The sequence below is a fragment of the Leucopleurus acutus genome (genome assembly GCF_964270905.1).
Source record: "Leucopleurus acutus genome assembly, chromosome: 18".
Classification (NCBI taxonomy): Eukaryota; Metazoa; Chordata; class Mammalia; order Artiodactyla; family Delphinidae; genus Leucopleurus; species Leucopleurus acutus.
This window is the reverse complement of record NC_139160.1, coordinates 25300840-25316360: the sequence shown is the minus strand read 5'-3', so window position 1 is coordinate 25316360 and position 15521 is coordinate 25300840. Positions and strand designations below refer to the sequence as shown.

Here is a 15521-nt window from a genome sequence, read left to right as displayed (position 1 = left end):
ATTTTTAGCACTACTATTTAGGTAGTTTTTGAGTACTGTACCATGTCTGGTGCGGGGGAAAGTACTTTGACCAAAATTCATCAGACAGACATAGAAACATAAAACATACATACAATATTTTCCTTTAAACTCTCACCCAATTCTTCTGTACTAGGCTTTCCTTCTTAGGTCCTCCACACAAACTACATTCATTCTTACCTCCATTTTCAACTTCTACTATTCCCCATTCCTGGAATTCCCCTCCCACTTCTCAGTACCCATTCCCATCTTCTCTATCTTTCAATGCTCAAGTCCCATTTCTTTCACAGAGCCTCCCAACCTCTATGCCTTGACCTACATGGGCCTTCAAAAATACAGTACTTATTGCCCCTACCACCAAATTAGCACTAACTGTACACTGTCTCACACTTGAAAATTATGTCCCCCTAATTCAACTGAGTACGTGTTTCAGCATCTATTATTTGCAAAGCTATGTACCAGGCACCAAAATAATTAGAGCAAAACTTCTCTGGGTAAATAACCATTGTCTAAAGTTTCTTCTGTACCTACCAAACCTCTGCGGTTTGGTAATAATAATAAAAAGGATTGTATTAATGATAATAATATAATACTAATAATAAAAAGGATAATATTAACAGATATTGTTTTGAAAATCTATCACAGATATTTATGCTCTATGTATGTTCTTTGAAAGAATTACTGTAGTACTTTTGATAAGACGGAAATCATTATTCTAAACTTAAAGAACCACAGTAAGAAAGTATAACCAGAATCAAGGGATGTTTCCTGATAGGAAAATTTCTCTGTAAAAGGTTAGATTCCAAAAGACTATTCCAAAATCCATTTATTCATAAATACAAAGGTGACACTGTCCCAATGACCAGTGTGAACACATCTGTGTAAAGTTTCACTTTCTTTTCCATTGCAGTCACAAACCTTTTCTTACTAGCACTTCCACAGTGCTACTGTTCTTTAATAAATGTTTTTTTTAGTCTCAAAAATAAGGACAAGCAATCAACATACCTATATCTTACAGTACACACTAGGAACCAACAGTAATCAACCGAAACTGAAATGACAGCCCATCATCACTAAGCCTTTGTTAGGATAGGAAGAGATACCTTCACTCTGTTCATTTCTATATAGAAGTTCATAAACTGAAAATGTGTAAGTAAAGGAAAGGTCCTCCATTATTTTATTGGCTTCATTAGTCCTCTGACCCTCTGTCTTCTTTCACTCTATCCCACTGCTCTTCCTCTTCTCTGAGTAGTTATATAGCCTACGGCACCAAGGTGGTTCTTGGGAAGAATTTTTCTAATTCCTGATCCAGAGGTACCACCCATACATATTAGAGGTACTTAAGTAACACAGCCTCAGTGTATTAAAATTTTTTCAGCAAGAGATGAGACTGGACACCTAGATCAATGATTCAATTTTTCATGAGTAAACTGAGTTCTGTGTCCAGGGTCTCACAATCTGAAAGCATTAACAGAATTATAACTAGAATCTTCATCTCCTCAATCAGGACTCTGTCCATGACTACAATACACAGCCTCTAAATCTACCCAAATCCTTTATGCTGTAATAGTTCAGAACACAGGTTTCTTTTTCTTTTTAAGGTTTTTTTCTTATTATTTATTTATTTAGGCCGCACCGTGCAGCTTGCAGGATCTTAGTTCCCCGGCCAGGGATGGAAATCGTGTCCCCTGCAGTGGAAGCACGGAGTCTTAACCACTGAACTGCCATGCTAGGGAATTCCCTAGAACACAGGTTTCTAAGTAAATACATATATCAAATTAGAAAAAACAAACTTCCTTCTCTAGTTCAGCTCCCGATGTCCAAATCCACTCACTAAACTGTCTAGTGGATAAGTCCGTGTCAGTGCTCCTCACAGTCAACGTGTCTACAACATGTCCAAAACTAAACTTATCATTTTACTCCTCAAATCTGCTCTAGTGTGGAAAAAACATGGGTACTCAGCATAAAGTAGAGGCCTTTTTTCTACTCTAACAAAATTATAAGGTCTTCAGGAAATTTAAAAATTGGTTGAATTACTAACCATTAGCTATATGTATTATATTCAGGAACACTTTGCTGTATTAATAGTTTCCAAACATATTTCATTTTCAAAGTGTCACTTAGTCTTTATAAAATAACAAGTAAAAAGTGAAAACTATTAATTCAACACAAAGACACAGACAGTTAACTTACTTCACAGTTTTGTGCAGTCATCCAGTTGGGAATCCATCAAATAATAAAAACTCCCCAAGCTGGCTGTCATATCTTTCAACTCGGTAAGGACCATATTCTTATTCTTCAAGGAGACATGCCAAAGGAATGTCTCATCAATGAGGTCCTCACCGCTTATTGCCAAACTAAGCTTCAAATTTAAGGTAAAGTAGTAGCTCAAGCAAAATGGTTAGAAGCACAGGCTCTGGAATCAGACCACTTGGGTTTGAATCTTCTGCACTGTGACTTTGGACAAGTTACTTACTTAGTGTCAGTCTCTTCTTTCTGCAAAATAGGTATAAGCCACAGTTTTCTCATTCTGTAAAATGGGCATAACACCACCAACATCTAGAGTTTCTGTGAAGATGAGATGCGAATGTATGTGCAGAATGCTTGGCATATAAATTTTACTCAATAAACATTAGCTTCATTATAATCTATGTACAGTGCAAGAGATATGTAACACATGCTTGCCAGATAACAAATTATTCCTTAAGTCTCATTTCCATACTCCCTAGGAGTCTCCTTTACCACAGCTATTTGCTAGACTCCAACAAAGAACACTATAGCCCCATTATCAACAAAAGTATAATTCTACTCCAGTGCCTAAAAATTTGGCACCTGTTTGATAAATCCAGTTGCTTCAAGGTTAGGACCACACCCTGTCTGGCAAGGCTCCCTTAACACAGAGTTCCATTATGTCCCTAATCCAAACAAAATGAATTTACTGATTGTAAATACAAAACCCTTAGCCACATTACTGGCTACTACAGCCAACTCAATGGTTAATTGTTATATAACTTATTATAAAAGATTTCAGGTATTATAAACATATGATAGTCAAAATCAGTTTTTAATACTTTTCACACTTGCCTTCTAATCCCTAATTGAATGCAAATTTAAGTTCCCTTCAAAAGGGCTTTAAACACAAGGGTCTATAAACCCATTAATTCATAATGATACTTTTAAATAATCACTGCCAACCTTTGGAAGTTATTAGGCTACCAACTCATTACGCTCAATATGAAAACTGACAAAGGGAACCAATCAAATAAAAGAGGAACAAGTTTTTAGATTAGACAGTTCTGGCCCAAAGAAGGTAAAATACACCAACTTAGAGCAATTGGGTGGTTGAATGACTACCTTTAATTTGAATGACTATCTCTAATAAAGTATTCAGACTCTGTGTGTGTGTGTGTGTGTGCGTGTGTGTTTGTGTATTTATAAGGTGGGGAGTATCTAAAGAACTGGAACTATGTAGTAACCCCAGATGCCAAGTACCTGAACGGAAAGTATTTTTATATGAAGTGGTAACCTGATAAACCACCCTTTTCAGCATACAGATACACCCATCGTAAGAACAGGAAGTATATTGGAAAAACCATGAAACTAGAAGAAATACAATAAAAACTAAATAGAGCAAGAAACGTGAGAGAAGAGAAGCTATTCAAGTTAGAAATGAGAAGCAAGCAATAAATCCATAAACTGTAATGAATGGAATTCTTCTGTAACAGACCATAGTTAGGCCTTTCCAGTTGTTTTCTAGTATGGTAGAATGCTTTATATTAGCTCCCAGCAGAAATGAAAATAATAAATCAGTGGTAACAAGATAAATTCTATACAATCTTCCAAGGGTCTGCCCATTCTCAATCTGAAAAGTGTGGAATCATACACTTTTATAACTAAAAAAGATGTAAGGATTACCTAGGACAATGCATTTGTTGAACAGTTAGAGAATTTGGGCCTAGCCCAGTCTGACTTGTCCAAGGTCACACAGACAGTTAATGACAAAGAAAGCAACAATTCTCTATTTTTCCCCAATTCCCAGCCCAATTCTCTACATTAATAGAACTTCATTAGTATTTTTCATTAGTAGAATATCTGGACAAATAAGAAATCCCTTACACATATTTGCTACCTGGTAAATCATTTTCCACATTTTTATGTGGAATAACTGAAAAAGAGGAGTTTCTAGATTTTTCTATTATTGCTTTAAATCTTAAAATTTTACTATTGTTGTTCGTTTCCAAGTTCTATCATATCATACTATCTTGCTTTACCTTTCACTCAGCCTAAAAAAGTGAAAAGGAAACATCAGTAAGCCTTTTTATAAAGCTACCACAATAACTCATTAAAATACTTTAAAATAAATTTTATTGACATTTTTCTTGCTAGTTCTTTGAATACACTATTGCTATCACACTAAAAACTTGTAGATAAGAAAAAAAAATAATAAACACATCAAAATGTAGTTACAGTTAAGTAACCAGACTTTAACCTCCCCCAACAAGGGTAGACCCTCAGTTTCTACTGAATAAGGAAACAAACAAACAAAAAAAGACACTAATTGTAAAATAAATCTCACTGCATAGCACTCTCTAAATCATGTACTCTATACACAAAATAGAAGAGAAAAAAATACAAGTAAATGTCACAGAGGAGCAAATCATTCCCTACTGCATTCAGGGTTCTCTTAATTCAAAAAGAAAATGTTCTATACTACCACCTTTAACTCATTTCAAATATTCAAGGAATTCAAGAAAATGCAGAAAAAGTTTAAAAATATGTTCTTGGAATCATATAAGTACCATATATATAACCATCTGTATCTTTTAAGTAGCTCTGCTGCTTTAGGCATCTTTCATTGAAACTGAGGGGGAGGGCAGGGGAAGTGAAGTACTTAGATCTTTTTCAAAAGTATATTTTTATTTCCATGTGAATGAAACACAAATTGATGTTTTTTGTATTCTGGTGATATATGCAAAGCCAAAGCAGGCCTTGGAAACCTGAATAAGCTCACCTTAGCTTCAACCATGCTAAAGTGAAACAACAACAACAACAACAAAAACCCCACAAAGTCAATATGATCAAGGGAACAGGCTGACTTCTCTATGCTTGGCCTTTTTGCTGACACCCCAGAACAGTTCCAGTACTCAGAGGACAGGCTGCAATTACTCACTCCCCAGACCTGAAAGGCCGGTTCTTTCACATTGTTCTCCACTTCCCATCATTGGCCACTTGGGCCTACCTGGTGTCACATTACACTCAGGCAGCATTTGTAGCACCTTGCAAAACCATATCACATACCTAGACCTGTTCTTACCTGTGGTCTCAAGATTAACCCTTTTTCTGAGCATGTTCTGAAAACAAGAGAATATAAAACCAAAGAGAAATACCCAACAGTAATCAGATAGTCTTTTAACCTTGGTCATGACAAAAAAAAATTTACTTTCCCCAAGTGGCTGAAAGTGATAATTGTCAAAAATGTCATTTATTGGTGTTTTTATTATGCAAATAAACTGACTGAAGGAACTTTCTTTCCTCCAGCACGCAAAATCTAAACTCCGACAAAACACACCTAGCTCGGGAACACAAATATGCTGAAATGTGCTTATCAGCAAGACCTGATCAGGCAGTTAACATTTTTCTTTCTGTAACAAACAAGAATCAGCTCACAAGAAAACTGTTTCATTTCTGTGGTTGTTTATTCCCCTGTTTAATATTATCATCAGAGAAAAGATACGCTCTAGTCCAATGGTTCTCTCACCTGAGAATATGGCAGATTCCCATCAATAACAGTGTTTCCTTCTGGCCCAAAGTGAAGGGGAAAAGCCAGGGATGTTGCTGTGAAGTCCCACAGGAGATTTTGCTACAGGACACAGCTCCTGCCATCTCTAACTCCCACACTACACAATACTCTTCTAGAAGAGACTGTTACTCTGTCATGAGAAGTTTCACTCTTAGGAAGAGACACACCATCAGGTGAAAACAAAATCAAAGGTTACATGAAAAGCTTAACGGCCACAGATTGTATTTTTAGGTGATAGGAGCTCTGTGTTCAATTGATGGGTATTACTACCTTTACTCTAGCTCCCCTTGTGGTTCTTCACCCTGCAATAGGAGTAATTAACCAAAAATGAAAATATGATCAACTTACTTCTCTACTTAAAACTAATCAACGCAACACTGTAAATCAAGTATACTTCAATTTAAAAAAAAAAAAAGGGACTTCCCTGGTGACGCAGTGGTTAAGAATCCGCCTGCTAATGCAGGGGACACGGGCTCAAGCCCTGGTCCGGGAAGATCCCACATGCTGCGGAGCAACTAAGCCCGTGTGCCACAACTATGGAGCCTGTGCTCTAGAGCCCGCAAGCCACAACTACTGAGCCCACGTGCCACAACTACTGAAGCCTGCGCGCCTAGAGCCCATGCTCCGCAACAAGAGAAGCCACCACAATAAGAAGCCCACGCACTGCAACGAAGAGTAGCCCCCATGTACCACAACTAGAGAAAGCCCGCGTGCAGCAACAAAGACACAACACTGCCAAAAATAATTAATTAATTAATTAATTTAAAAAAAACTAAGCAGTGGCTTCCACTGCCTATAAGAAAAACTTCAAATTCATTAACAGGGCTGAAGTGGCTCTTCATGATGTCCCAAAAGGTATGAGAAAAATGCAGCCAGTCAGATTTGTAAAAACGGGGTATCTGATCACCTGCACCAGAAGACTGACTGGGAATGTTCACGGACCAAGTTTAAAAAGGACACCTCTGTCACGATTTTTTTACTTCTCTTCACTCCCATCTCAAAAATAGGTACACCAGCATTTCCGCATTTTATAGTCTCTCATGGCCCCCTTACCCCACCCCCGAATTAAAGAAGCCCAAGTCGGCCCTGCCCCAATTCCCCCCAGCACCCTGTATGTACTACCCTTTCCCAGGCTTCATCTGTGCTGAATGATAGGCTCAATCCAGATCTCTCCACATCTTCTTGGGTGATTATAACCTTTTATACCTGTGGCATTTTAGCGGCCTCTTCCAAGTCACAGTGGGACCAGACTTAAGGATATAAACTCTAGAGATGCAAAGCATTTTCACCTTTTCCCAAGTCACCAACAAGTTTGATGGACTCAAAGATCCTTGTGCACAAAACTTCCTGCTCACTATGTGCGAGAATATCCCCAATTTCATAGCATACCCCTTTTCTTCTCTAGATAATAGAAATCTAGTTTAAATAAGTTTGGATATAATCAAAAGATTCTGACGCTCCATGTCAAGATCCTTAAAATGGGATTCCTCCTACAATCATCCTCGTTAAGTACCTGGCTCTCACCTAAGATGCTAAACTCAATGACACCAAAAAAACTAGAAGCAGTAAAACCACAAGATGAGAGATGAGAAAGTGGAGGGGCATGGGCTTAGTATAAATTACACATGTAACTTCGTATCTTCCTATTGTACATATCTTAAGTTGAAGCAAACTTTAAATATCATTCACAAGTAATATAAAGATTTATAATACAGGGAATTCCCTGGCAGTCCAGTGGTTAGGACTCCACGCTTTCACTGCCGAGGGCACGGGTTTGATCCCTGGTCGGGGAACTAAGATCCCACAGGCCGCATGGTGTGGCAAAAAAAAAAAAAAAAAAAAAGATTTATAATACAGAACAGTTCAATTTTTAGGCCTTCCACAACATCCATTTTCAGAAGCAACCATGGTCTACTGATTGACTTGGTGGTAAAAAAAAAATTGGTGAATATTTAGTGAACTTCCCCTTAGCTCAGCACTGTGGGAAAGACAAAGAGATACTGCATGGGCTTGTTCCTGTGAAGCTCACAATCTAGTTCAGGAAACAAGACCAAGAGAGAAAACAACTGAACACCAAAAGTTAGCATTTAATTAAACGCTAATAAAGCTGATCAATACTGTAGCATTTCAGAAAAGGGGACGGTCAAATGGATCAAGGGAACACTTTAGACAATAAAGGACTTAAACTCAACCTTAAAGTGACATAGGATGTGGAGAGACCACAGGGAAAGGGAAAGTGTGTGTATGTGCATGTTTGCTTGTATGTGCATACATGTGTACATATGTGCATGCGTGTGTGTGTGTGTGTGTGTGTGAGAGAGAGAGACAGAGACAGAGACAGAGACAGAGACAGAGAGAAGGCTGAGACACAGAAGAATAAAGAGAATCAAAACCTACCAAAGTAAGTTTGGAGATAGTTAACAGCCTGACCAGAGCTAAGAGTTGACAATGGGAAATAGTAGAAAATGTGGTTAAATAAGCAAAGCAAAACCAATTATGGAGGGTCTTGAAAGTCAGGCAGTGGAATTTAGGCTTGATTTGGAAAGAAGAAGTGCAAAGTTCCTGGAGGTTTTCATATCCGGTTGCAACAACAGAGTGTGGTCCCAAGATTACAAAGCCCAGTGCAAGTGGGATCTGGTAACTACCATCTAAAAATGATGAGGACAGTTTAAACAAACATTCCATAGCTTGACTGCTACACTGATAACTTCTAGCCACTGATGTGTATACTGTCCTCCTTAAATTCTTCATTAATTACTTGTAATAGAGATTCTCAACAATGATTTTTAAACTACCCAGGGTGTGGGGAAGTTATTCAAAACAAACAAAAATCACTAGTTTACTTCAACTTTTTGTTCTCTGCCTAAGGATTGGAAGAAGGGAGAAATAGGAAAATAAAATTTTCAAAAAGATATGACTTATTACGATATAACCTTTCTTACAAGTTCTTCAATTGAACATCAAAATTGTCCTACATCCATTTGGATACCAGTGAAACTTTGAAATCTATGAACTCACTGCATCTATGGATGATTGTATATTGCCATTTAGTATTAAGTATTTTGAAAAGATGATGCTGATTCAGTTAGTGAAGAAGGATATGATACCCATGACAGATGAAAGTTTCTTAGTCACTTAATAGAGACTTCTATCACCAACTTTCAAGGAATCTACTTCCTTCCAGGGTGATGTTTAAAAGAGAGATACTCCTGTAAGAATGTCTAGCTGCATTAAACTTGCTCTTTGTTAGAAGTATTTTCTGCTTTATGGCTTTGCCTTACTCTTTGGAAGTTCAAGAATTCAAAGTTGCTTTAGTAGATATAACAGGCACTTACTAGATTTTTAAAAATACTTTAGCATGAAGACACATCCAGAAATTGTACAACAGCACAATAAGGTCCATTTACGTGATCATTTGTTGGTAATATCTTAGTGTCTAATAAGTGCTTTTACAATTTATAAAGCAAGACATATATACTACTTTACGTAATTCTTAAACATCTCTACAACCACTGATGTTTTTGCACAGATACGAAAAAACCATGATACTTATCCTCAAGGAATTTAAGAAAGAGATAACAAATTAGAAATAAATAAGAAGAAAATAATAGCTACTATTTACATGTGCCAGGCCTTATGCTACAGTATGTTGCTATATCTGTCATTTAATCTTCATATCAGTAATAACCATGCATTGACAAAGCCAACCAAATAAGGGCAAAAGGACTTTGTCATGGTCACCACCATACTCCCACAGCTTACACAGACGGCCCATGGTAACTATTTGTCAAAGGAATACTCAAGATGTTCAGAGAGAGTTTGAGCACGTCTGACTTCAGCTCCTGCTCATTCATCTATTCATACACTCCACTGAGTACCTACAACATGTTAGACTCTATTCTAGGTGGCAGGAATACAGCACAGAACAAAACAGACCAAAACTTCTGCCTTTGAAGGGCTTCTAATCTGGTGATCTTGATGTTCCCCCCTCAAAATATTCTGCTTTAAAAATGTGAGACTATCACGCAATACAGTTATCTTACAACTCATGAACAGAAGAAACTCTGCCCCTCTCCTCCCATGTCTAACTTCCAGGTACCTCTTGATCCCTGGCAACTAGACATAGAAAATGTGACCTCTCCCACTCGAAGTGGACAGTAAGAGTTGTGGGAGAATTTCTTACCTTTCAGACCATCTGTAGGCACATAAGGAGAGGCGAAGGGAAAATTTGAGGTGAAAATAGATACAGCTAAATCCAATGGCTGACTTCTTCCAGGCAAACCTCAGGGCCTCTATTTCACTTTAATTTTTAATTTGACTTTGAGTTAATTGAAATTTAACAACAACCAAAAAAGTTTGTTGGAATTTTTTTAAAGCATTCCCTTCACAAATATAAACACTTCAAGGAAGAAGAGAAAATTCCCCCTGTATTATCTTTTCCTATATACTAGGTGGCCTTCAGAAATCATATCAGTACTATCTACATTCTTTTATTTATTTCACAAGTGCTCATTAGGGACCTATCTGCCAGACACCAGTGAGTAAGGGAGAAGGACAGGAAAGAAACACTATGACACTACGGGCAATCAGTCTATCAGCTAAGACAAAAGATGTAGCAGAAGTGGCTACAAAGCTTATTCTCCCATAATATTCAGTAATTATTTGCTGGGGGGACATTGCAGATAGAAGAAGCTAAGGAAAACCTAAAAGGTTAAATCACTGAATAATAGGTAAAATAGTAATTTAATGAAAACAAACCTTTTCCTAAAAGGACACAAGATTTAGCATCAGAAGACCTGCATCCAAATCCTAGTCCTGCCATTTACTAACTTTATTTTCTTGGATAGGTCAACCTCTGTGGCCTTCCTTTCATCATCTTAAAGTTGTACCTAGTAAGACTTTCCTTTGTAAACCATAAAGTGCTCTAAAAGTTTTAAAAAATACTGATAAACCAAAATACAAAAATAAATTAATGCTTGTCAAAATTTTGAAACCAACATACTAGCTTATCATTTCATATTGCATGTATACCATAGATACAAATTTGAATTCCAGTCTTTTATGACCTATAAAAATTTCACAAAAGTAAACACATTTTATATTTTCTATATCAAACATCTAATTGTCATCCATACAACCCATATAACACAAAACAAGACTACAACATGCCTAGAATCAACAAGTGACAAAAGTTTAATGAAACAAGCTTTATACCTAACTGGTCTCCCGAATGGGAAATTAGAGCAGCAATTGTACATCTGTGTCTCTGTTCCTCTCATCGTGGTTTAACTGACAGGAAGCAGAGAACAAGATATGGCATACAAACGTCAAGTATTTCCTGCCTTCTCTGCTACATCTTTATGTCTTGTTTTATAAATAGTCCAATAGTTTATGTGAAAAGGTATCAAAGCTTGGTGTCAGAAGTATAAGATAGAATTGGTAAAGAGTGTTTATGAAAACAGAACAATTAAAAAGGTATTCTGAGGTTGGGATCTAAGTTCATTACAAACATGAAGACTCGTTATTAATAGATTTCTTAAGAAGTATTCTTAGGAGTAAGTACCTTACAAATTAAGACTTGAAAACCACAATGAGTGAGTAAAAAAATCAAGTCTCTGAACAACAGGACAGCCCCCAAACTATTTTACCCAACTGGTTAGGTAAATAACATGTGACCACCTAGACAGAAGACGCTCTCCCCACCCTGCCTTTACCTCTCAAAAAAGATAACTACCACCAAAAACAAAACAAAAAACCACTTTGAACAACTGACTCAAAACAGCAGGACAGACACCTTGCCTCTTTGATCTCTGGTCATTTTTACCATGGCTTCTTGTGAGCACTTCTCCCTGATTACAATTTGTGTTCCCCCCCAATCAAACTACCTCCACTCCCTTGCTCTCTTCTCAGTATATCCAAAACATGGCTCACATTATCTATTCACATATGTTCTCCAACTATACGCAAAGCAAATAGAACTCCATTCCCAATAGGTGAATACTTATTACTGTTTTAAGTCATTTTAAGCAAGCTTGCAATTAATTACAGCTAAAACAGAGATGCTCACTTTTCATCATGCCTAGGTGCCTCCCCAACTAATAATTCCTAAGAATCACCTCAATTCATCACTCATATGCGTCATATTCCATAAAAACTTGGGCACAATACAGCCATCTTCTCCATTGGTCAATTCTTACCTAAGCTGTAAGTTACCACAACTACAATTTCACCAGGCTATAGTGCTATTTGTCTCTAGGTCAATGTCCACAATGACTCAATATTTTACTGCAAGTAAGCTCATCTTATGGTCTTTCTTTCCTAAAGAGAATTTAATATACATGTAATAATCAGCTTTAAACATGGCACCATGTTCCTAAAGCAAGTAACATTTCTTTTTTTTTTTTTTTTTTTTTTGTGGTACGCGGGCCTCTCACTGTTGTGGCCCCTCCCGTTGCGGAGCACAGGCTCCGGACGCGCAGGCTCAGCGGCCATGGCTCACGGGCCCAGCCGCTCTGCGGCATGTGGGATCTTCCCGGACCCGGGCACAAACCCGTGTCCTCTGCATCGGCAGGCGGACTCTCAACCACTGCGCCACCAGGGAAGCCCCGCAAGTAACATTTCTTAAATGAGTATCTTGGAAAACAATTTCATTTTTATTCAGTATTTTTCAATGAAAATATCTAGTTCATTCTTTTCAACAGTGTTAAGAGCTACTAGTGCCTTCCTAGCATATCTTTGGTATATTTCTGCTCTTACTTGTAAATGTATTACCCTCAACTGTCCCCAGTATCTAGGGAATAAATGCTCCCTGAACCCTAAGGGAATTGTCCATTTCCTTACACATTAGCTCCCTTCCCACAGCCTCTGGCTCTGATGCTTGGGTCGAACCACCCGAAAATGGTCAGAAAAGTCTCAGGACATCTGCAGAGAACCTGGCGTCTACCACTTCTCAACAATCAAATATGCGAACAATGGTGAGCAGCTGTTCTATTCTTCCAAGTGCAGACGAACAGTACACCTTCCTTTCAGTTTATTCGGAAGACTAACAGGTTATAAATGATCCTATAACAGCCCACATATTTGTCTCTGATCCAAAGACGAAAGGATCAAATATAACACCCAGCTTAAAGTTCATGCCATAAAACGTTCTGAATAAACAACATAAATTTCTGTTTCTAAATATGAACTGTCTCTCAAACTAAAACACATATAACGTTAATTCAGATTATTCTAATTTAAATCTAAAATCTTCACGTTCTTTTTCTTTATGCTTTAATATATGTGTGCTTTGTGTGGTATATATTTAACCTTATATAAATAGTATAATACTGTATATATTCTTCCAGCATACTTTAACAAGCTTCTTTAAGACATAAAATTCTAAATAAACACAAAGATTACCTGGAAAGGAATTTTAAACATTCGCTAGGACTCAGTGCTTAGAAAAATATTATTACCAAAGAAAGATAAATCATGATTATTAGGCTTCAATTATAACAAACAGAAATATCTAAGATGCAAAAAGTAGCCCATCTTCAGTGATGCCTCTCACAAAGTGTTCTGACCTTCTGCAGAACAAAGGCTATAGCCCACCTTAGGAATGCCATGTGTAGAGATCTTAACAAGAAGCTTGCGGGTCTAACCTTTTCTATCTTGCCTAAAAGGTACAGGCTACACACCACCACCAACACAGCACTGGGGGCTTCCCTGGCAGTCCAGTGGTTAAGACTCTGCACGTCAAACGCAGGGGCCACGGGTTCAATCCCTGATCCGGAAACCAAGATTCCACATGCCACACAGTGCGGCCAAAAACACAAAATACGGCATTGGTTCCATCAGCACGGATATGTTCTAAATTGCCATAAGAAAATCTCTGTCTGCTGTACTCTCCAGCATCAAGAATTCTCCCTAACAGACAATAAATAATTGTTGAATGAAATCAATGAATTATATAGGATGAAAAGGAACATAATAATAACAAATCCAGGAGCCCCCTGAATTGCATGACTTTTAAGAACCCTTCCAACTATAAAATCCTATGACTTCTACTTTCATTTGTTCCTCTTTGTCCCTGCCACTACTTATACGGACACTGTGAAAAAGAGCTCAAAAAAGAGAGCCAAGAGATGACTGCAAAAGCAAAACACTGGATTAAGATCTATGTTTCCCTTTTTATAACAACTCCCACATTTACATTATTAAATTTTGGAAATCTTATATAAAGATTCCATATCAAGTTTATAACAAAAAAAGTCACTAAAGATGCAAGAATTACTATCATTATAGTAAGAATTTTAAGGAAACAAGATGACACCCATATCAGGAAGCAAGATGAAACACTAATTATGGTAATAAATCTGGTTAGATGTAAAAGTCTGATTTGGGGTATTAGCTACTTAAAAGTTTATCAGTGTCAGTTAATACTATATCAATTATATTTTATGAATCTTTGTTCTAAAATGTGTTTTTGAAAAATATTTGAATGTGTCTTGATTCTAAAGACTAAATTATTTCTAGCAAACTATAGCTCCAATGGATCTCAACTGGAAATTATCATTTACTCATCAGAAGTATGCCTAGAGGACTTCCCTGGTGGCACAGTGGTTAAGAATCTGCCTGCCAATTCAGGGGACATGGGCTTGAGCCCTGGTCCGGGAAGATCCCACATGCGGCGGAGCAACTAAGCCTGTGCGCCACAACTACTGAGCCTGCGCGCCTAGAGCCCGTGCTCCACCACAAGAGAAGCCACCGCAATGAGAAGTCTGCGCAGAGAAGAGTAGCCCCCGCTCGCCATAACTAGAAAAAGCCCGCGCGCAGCAATGAAGAGCCAACGCAGCCAAAAATAAAAATAAATAAAATAAATTTATTAAAAAAAGAAGTATGCCCAGAGCCATCTTGTTAGTTATGTGGGGCAGATACACGGTCCTATTATAACTTAATTCTGAATCTACCTAATCTCCTTCACTGAAATGGTGATTTTTTTTTAACTGATGTAGAGTTTATTCACTTTTTAAAAAAATCAACTTCTACTCCTCAACAAATTAAACATTATTTCTCAGTTATATGTAAATGTGGGGCAAAAATAAACTACCCCTTATATAGCACAATTTACTGTGAAATAGTTCAACCAAAGAAAGAATACATTGACATACCCATCACCCAGCTTCACATTACATTAACACTTTTCCATAATTTGTTTCAGATTCTTAAGAATAAAAAAGTCAAATATAGTTAGAGCCTTCTGTATATCCCTCACCAATCTCCTCCGACTACTCTAAAATTGATGTTGCCCCAACTGTCTATATTTTTATACCTTTACTTCATACATATCAATAATAATATTGTTTTTATGTATATAATAGGGATTATAATATTCTATCAAAATTTGTTTTTTATTCAAAATTATGTTTGAACTAATTAATCTCTAGTTAATAAATGACAGGCATGCTAAACTGCTTAGTGTTTAGTGGTCAAATATACTAATGTTTGCAACTTACTCTAAAGGCATCAACTGCCCATTTGTTTAGGGTCCTGGAAGATTTTAGTCCCCAGGGCAAAACATCATAGTAAGATGCTGAATGGGTAGGAAGGCATCAATAGCAGGCATCTGTTCCTAGGAAAGATAATGAAAAACTCTGAAGTATCTTAAATATTCATTCTCTCCATACTCTTTGTAAACTCTTCACATATGCTTGCATGTATG

The 15521-nt window shown here is 37.2% G+C and overlaps 1 protein-coding gene across 4 annotated transcripts in view; it reads right to left on the bottom strand.

Annotated features, from left to right (window-relative positions):
- Positions 1-15521, bottom strand: part of ELF1 (E74 like ETS transcription factor 1) — a 105570-nt gene that overhangs the window by 55290 nt on the left and 34759 nt on the right. The gene's annotated exons all lie outside the window — the stretch shown is intronic.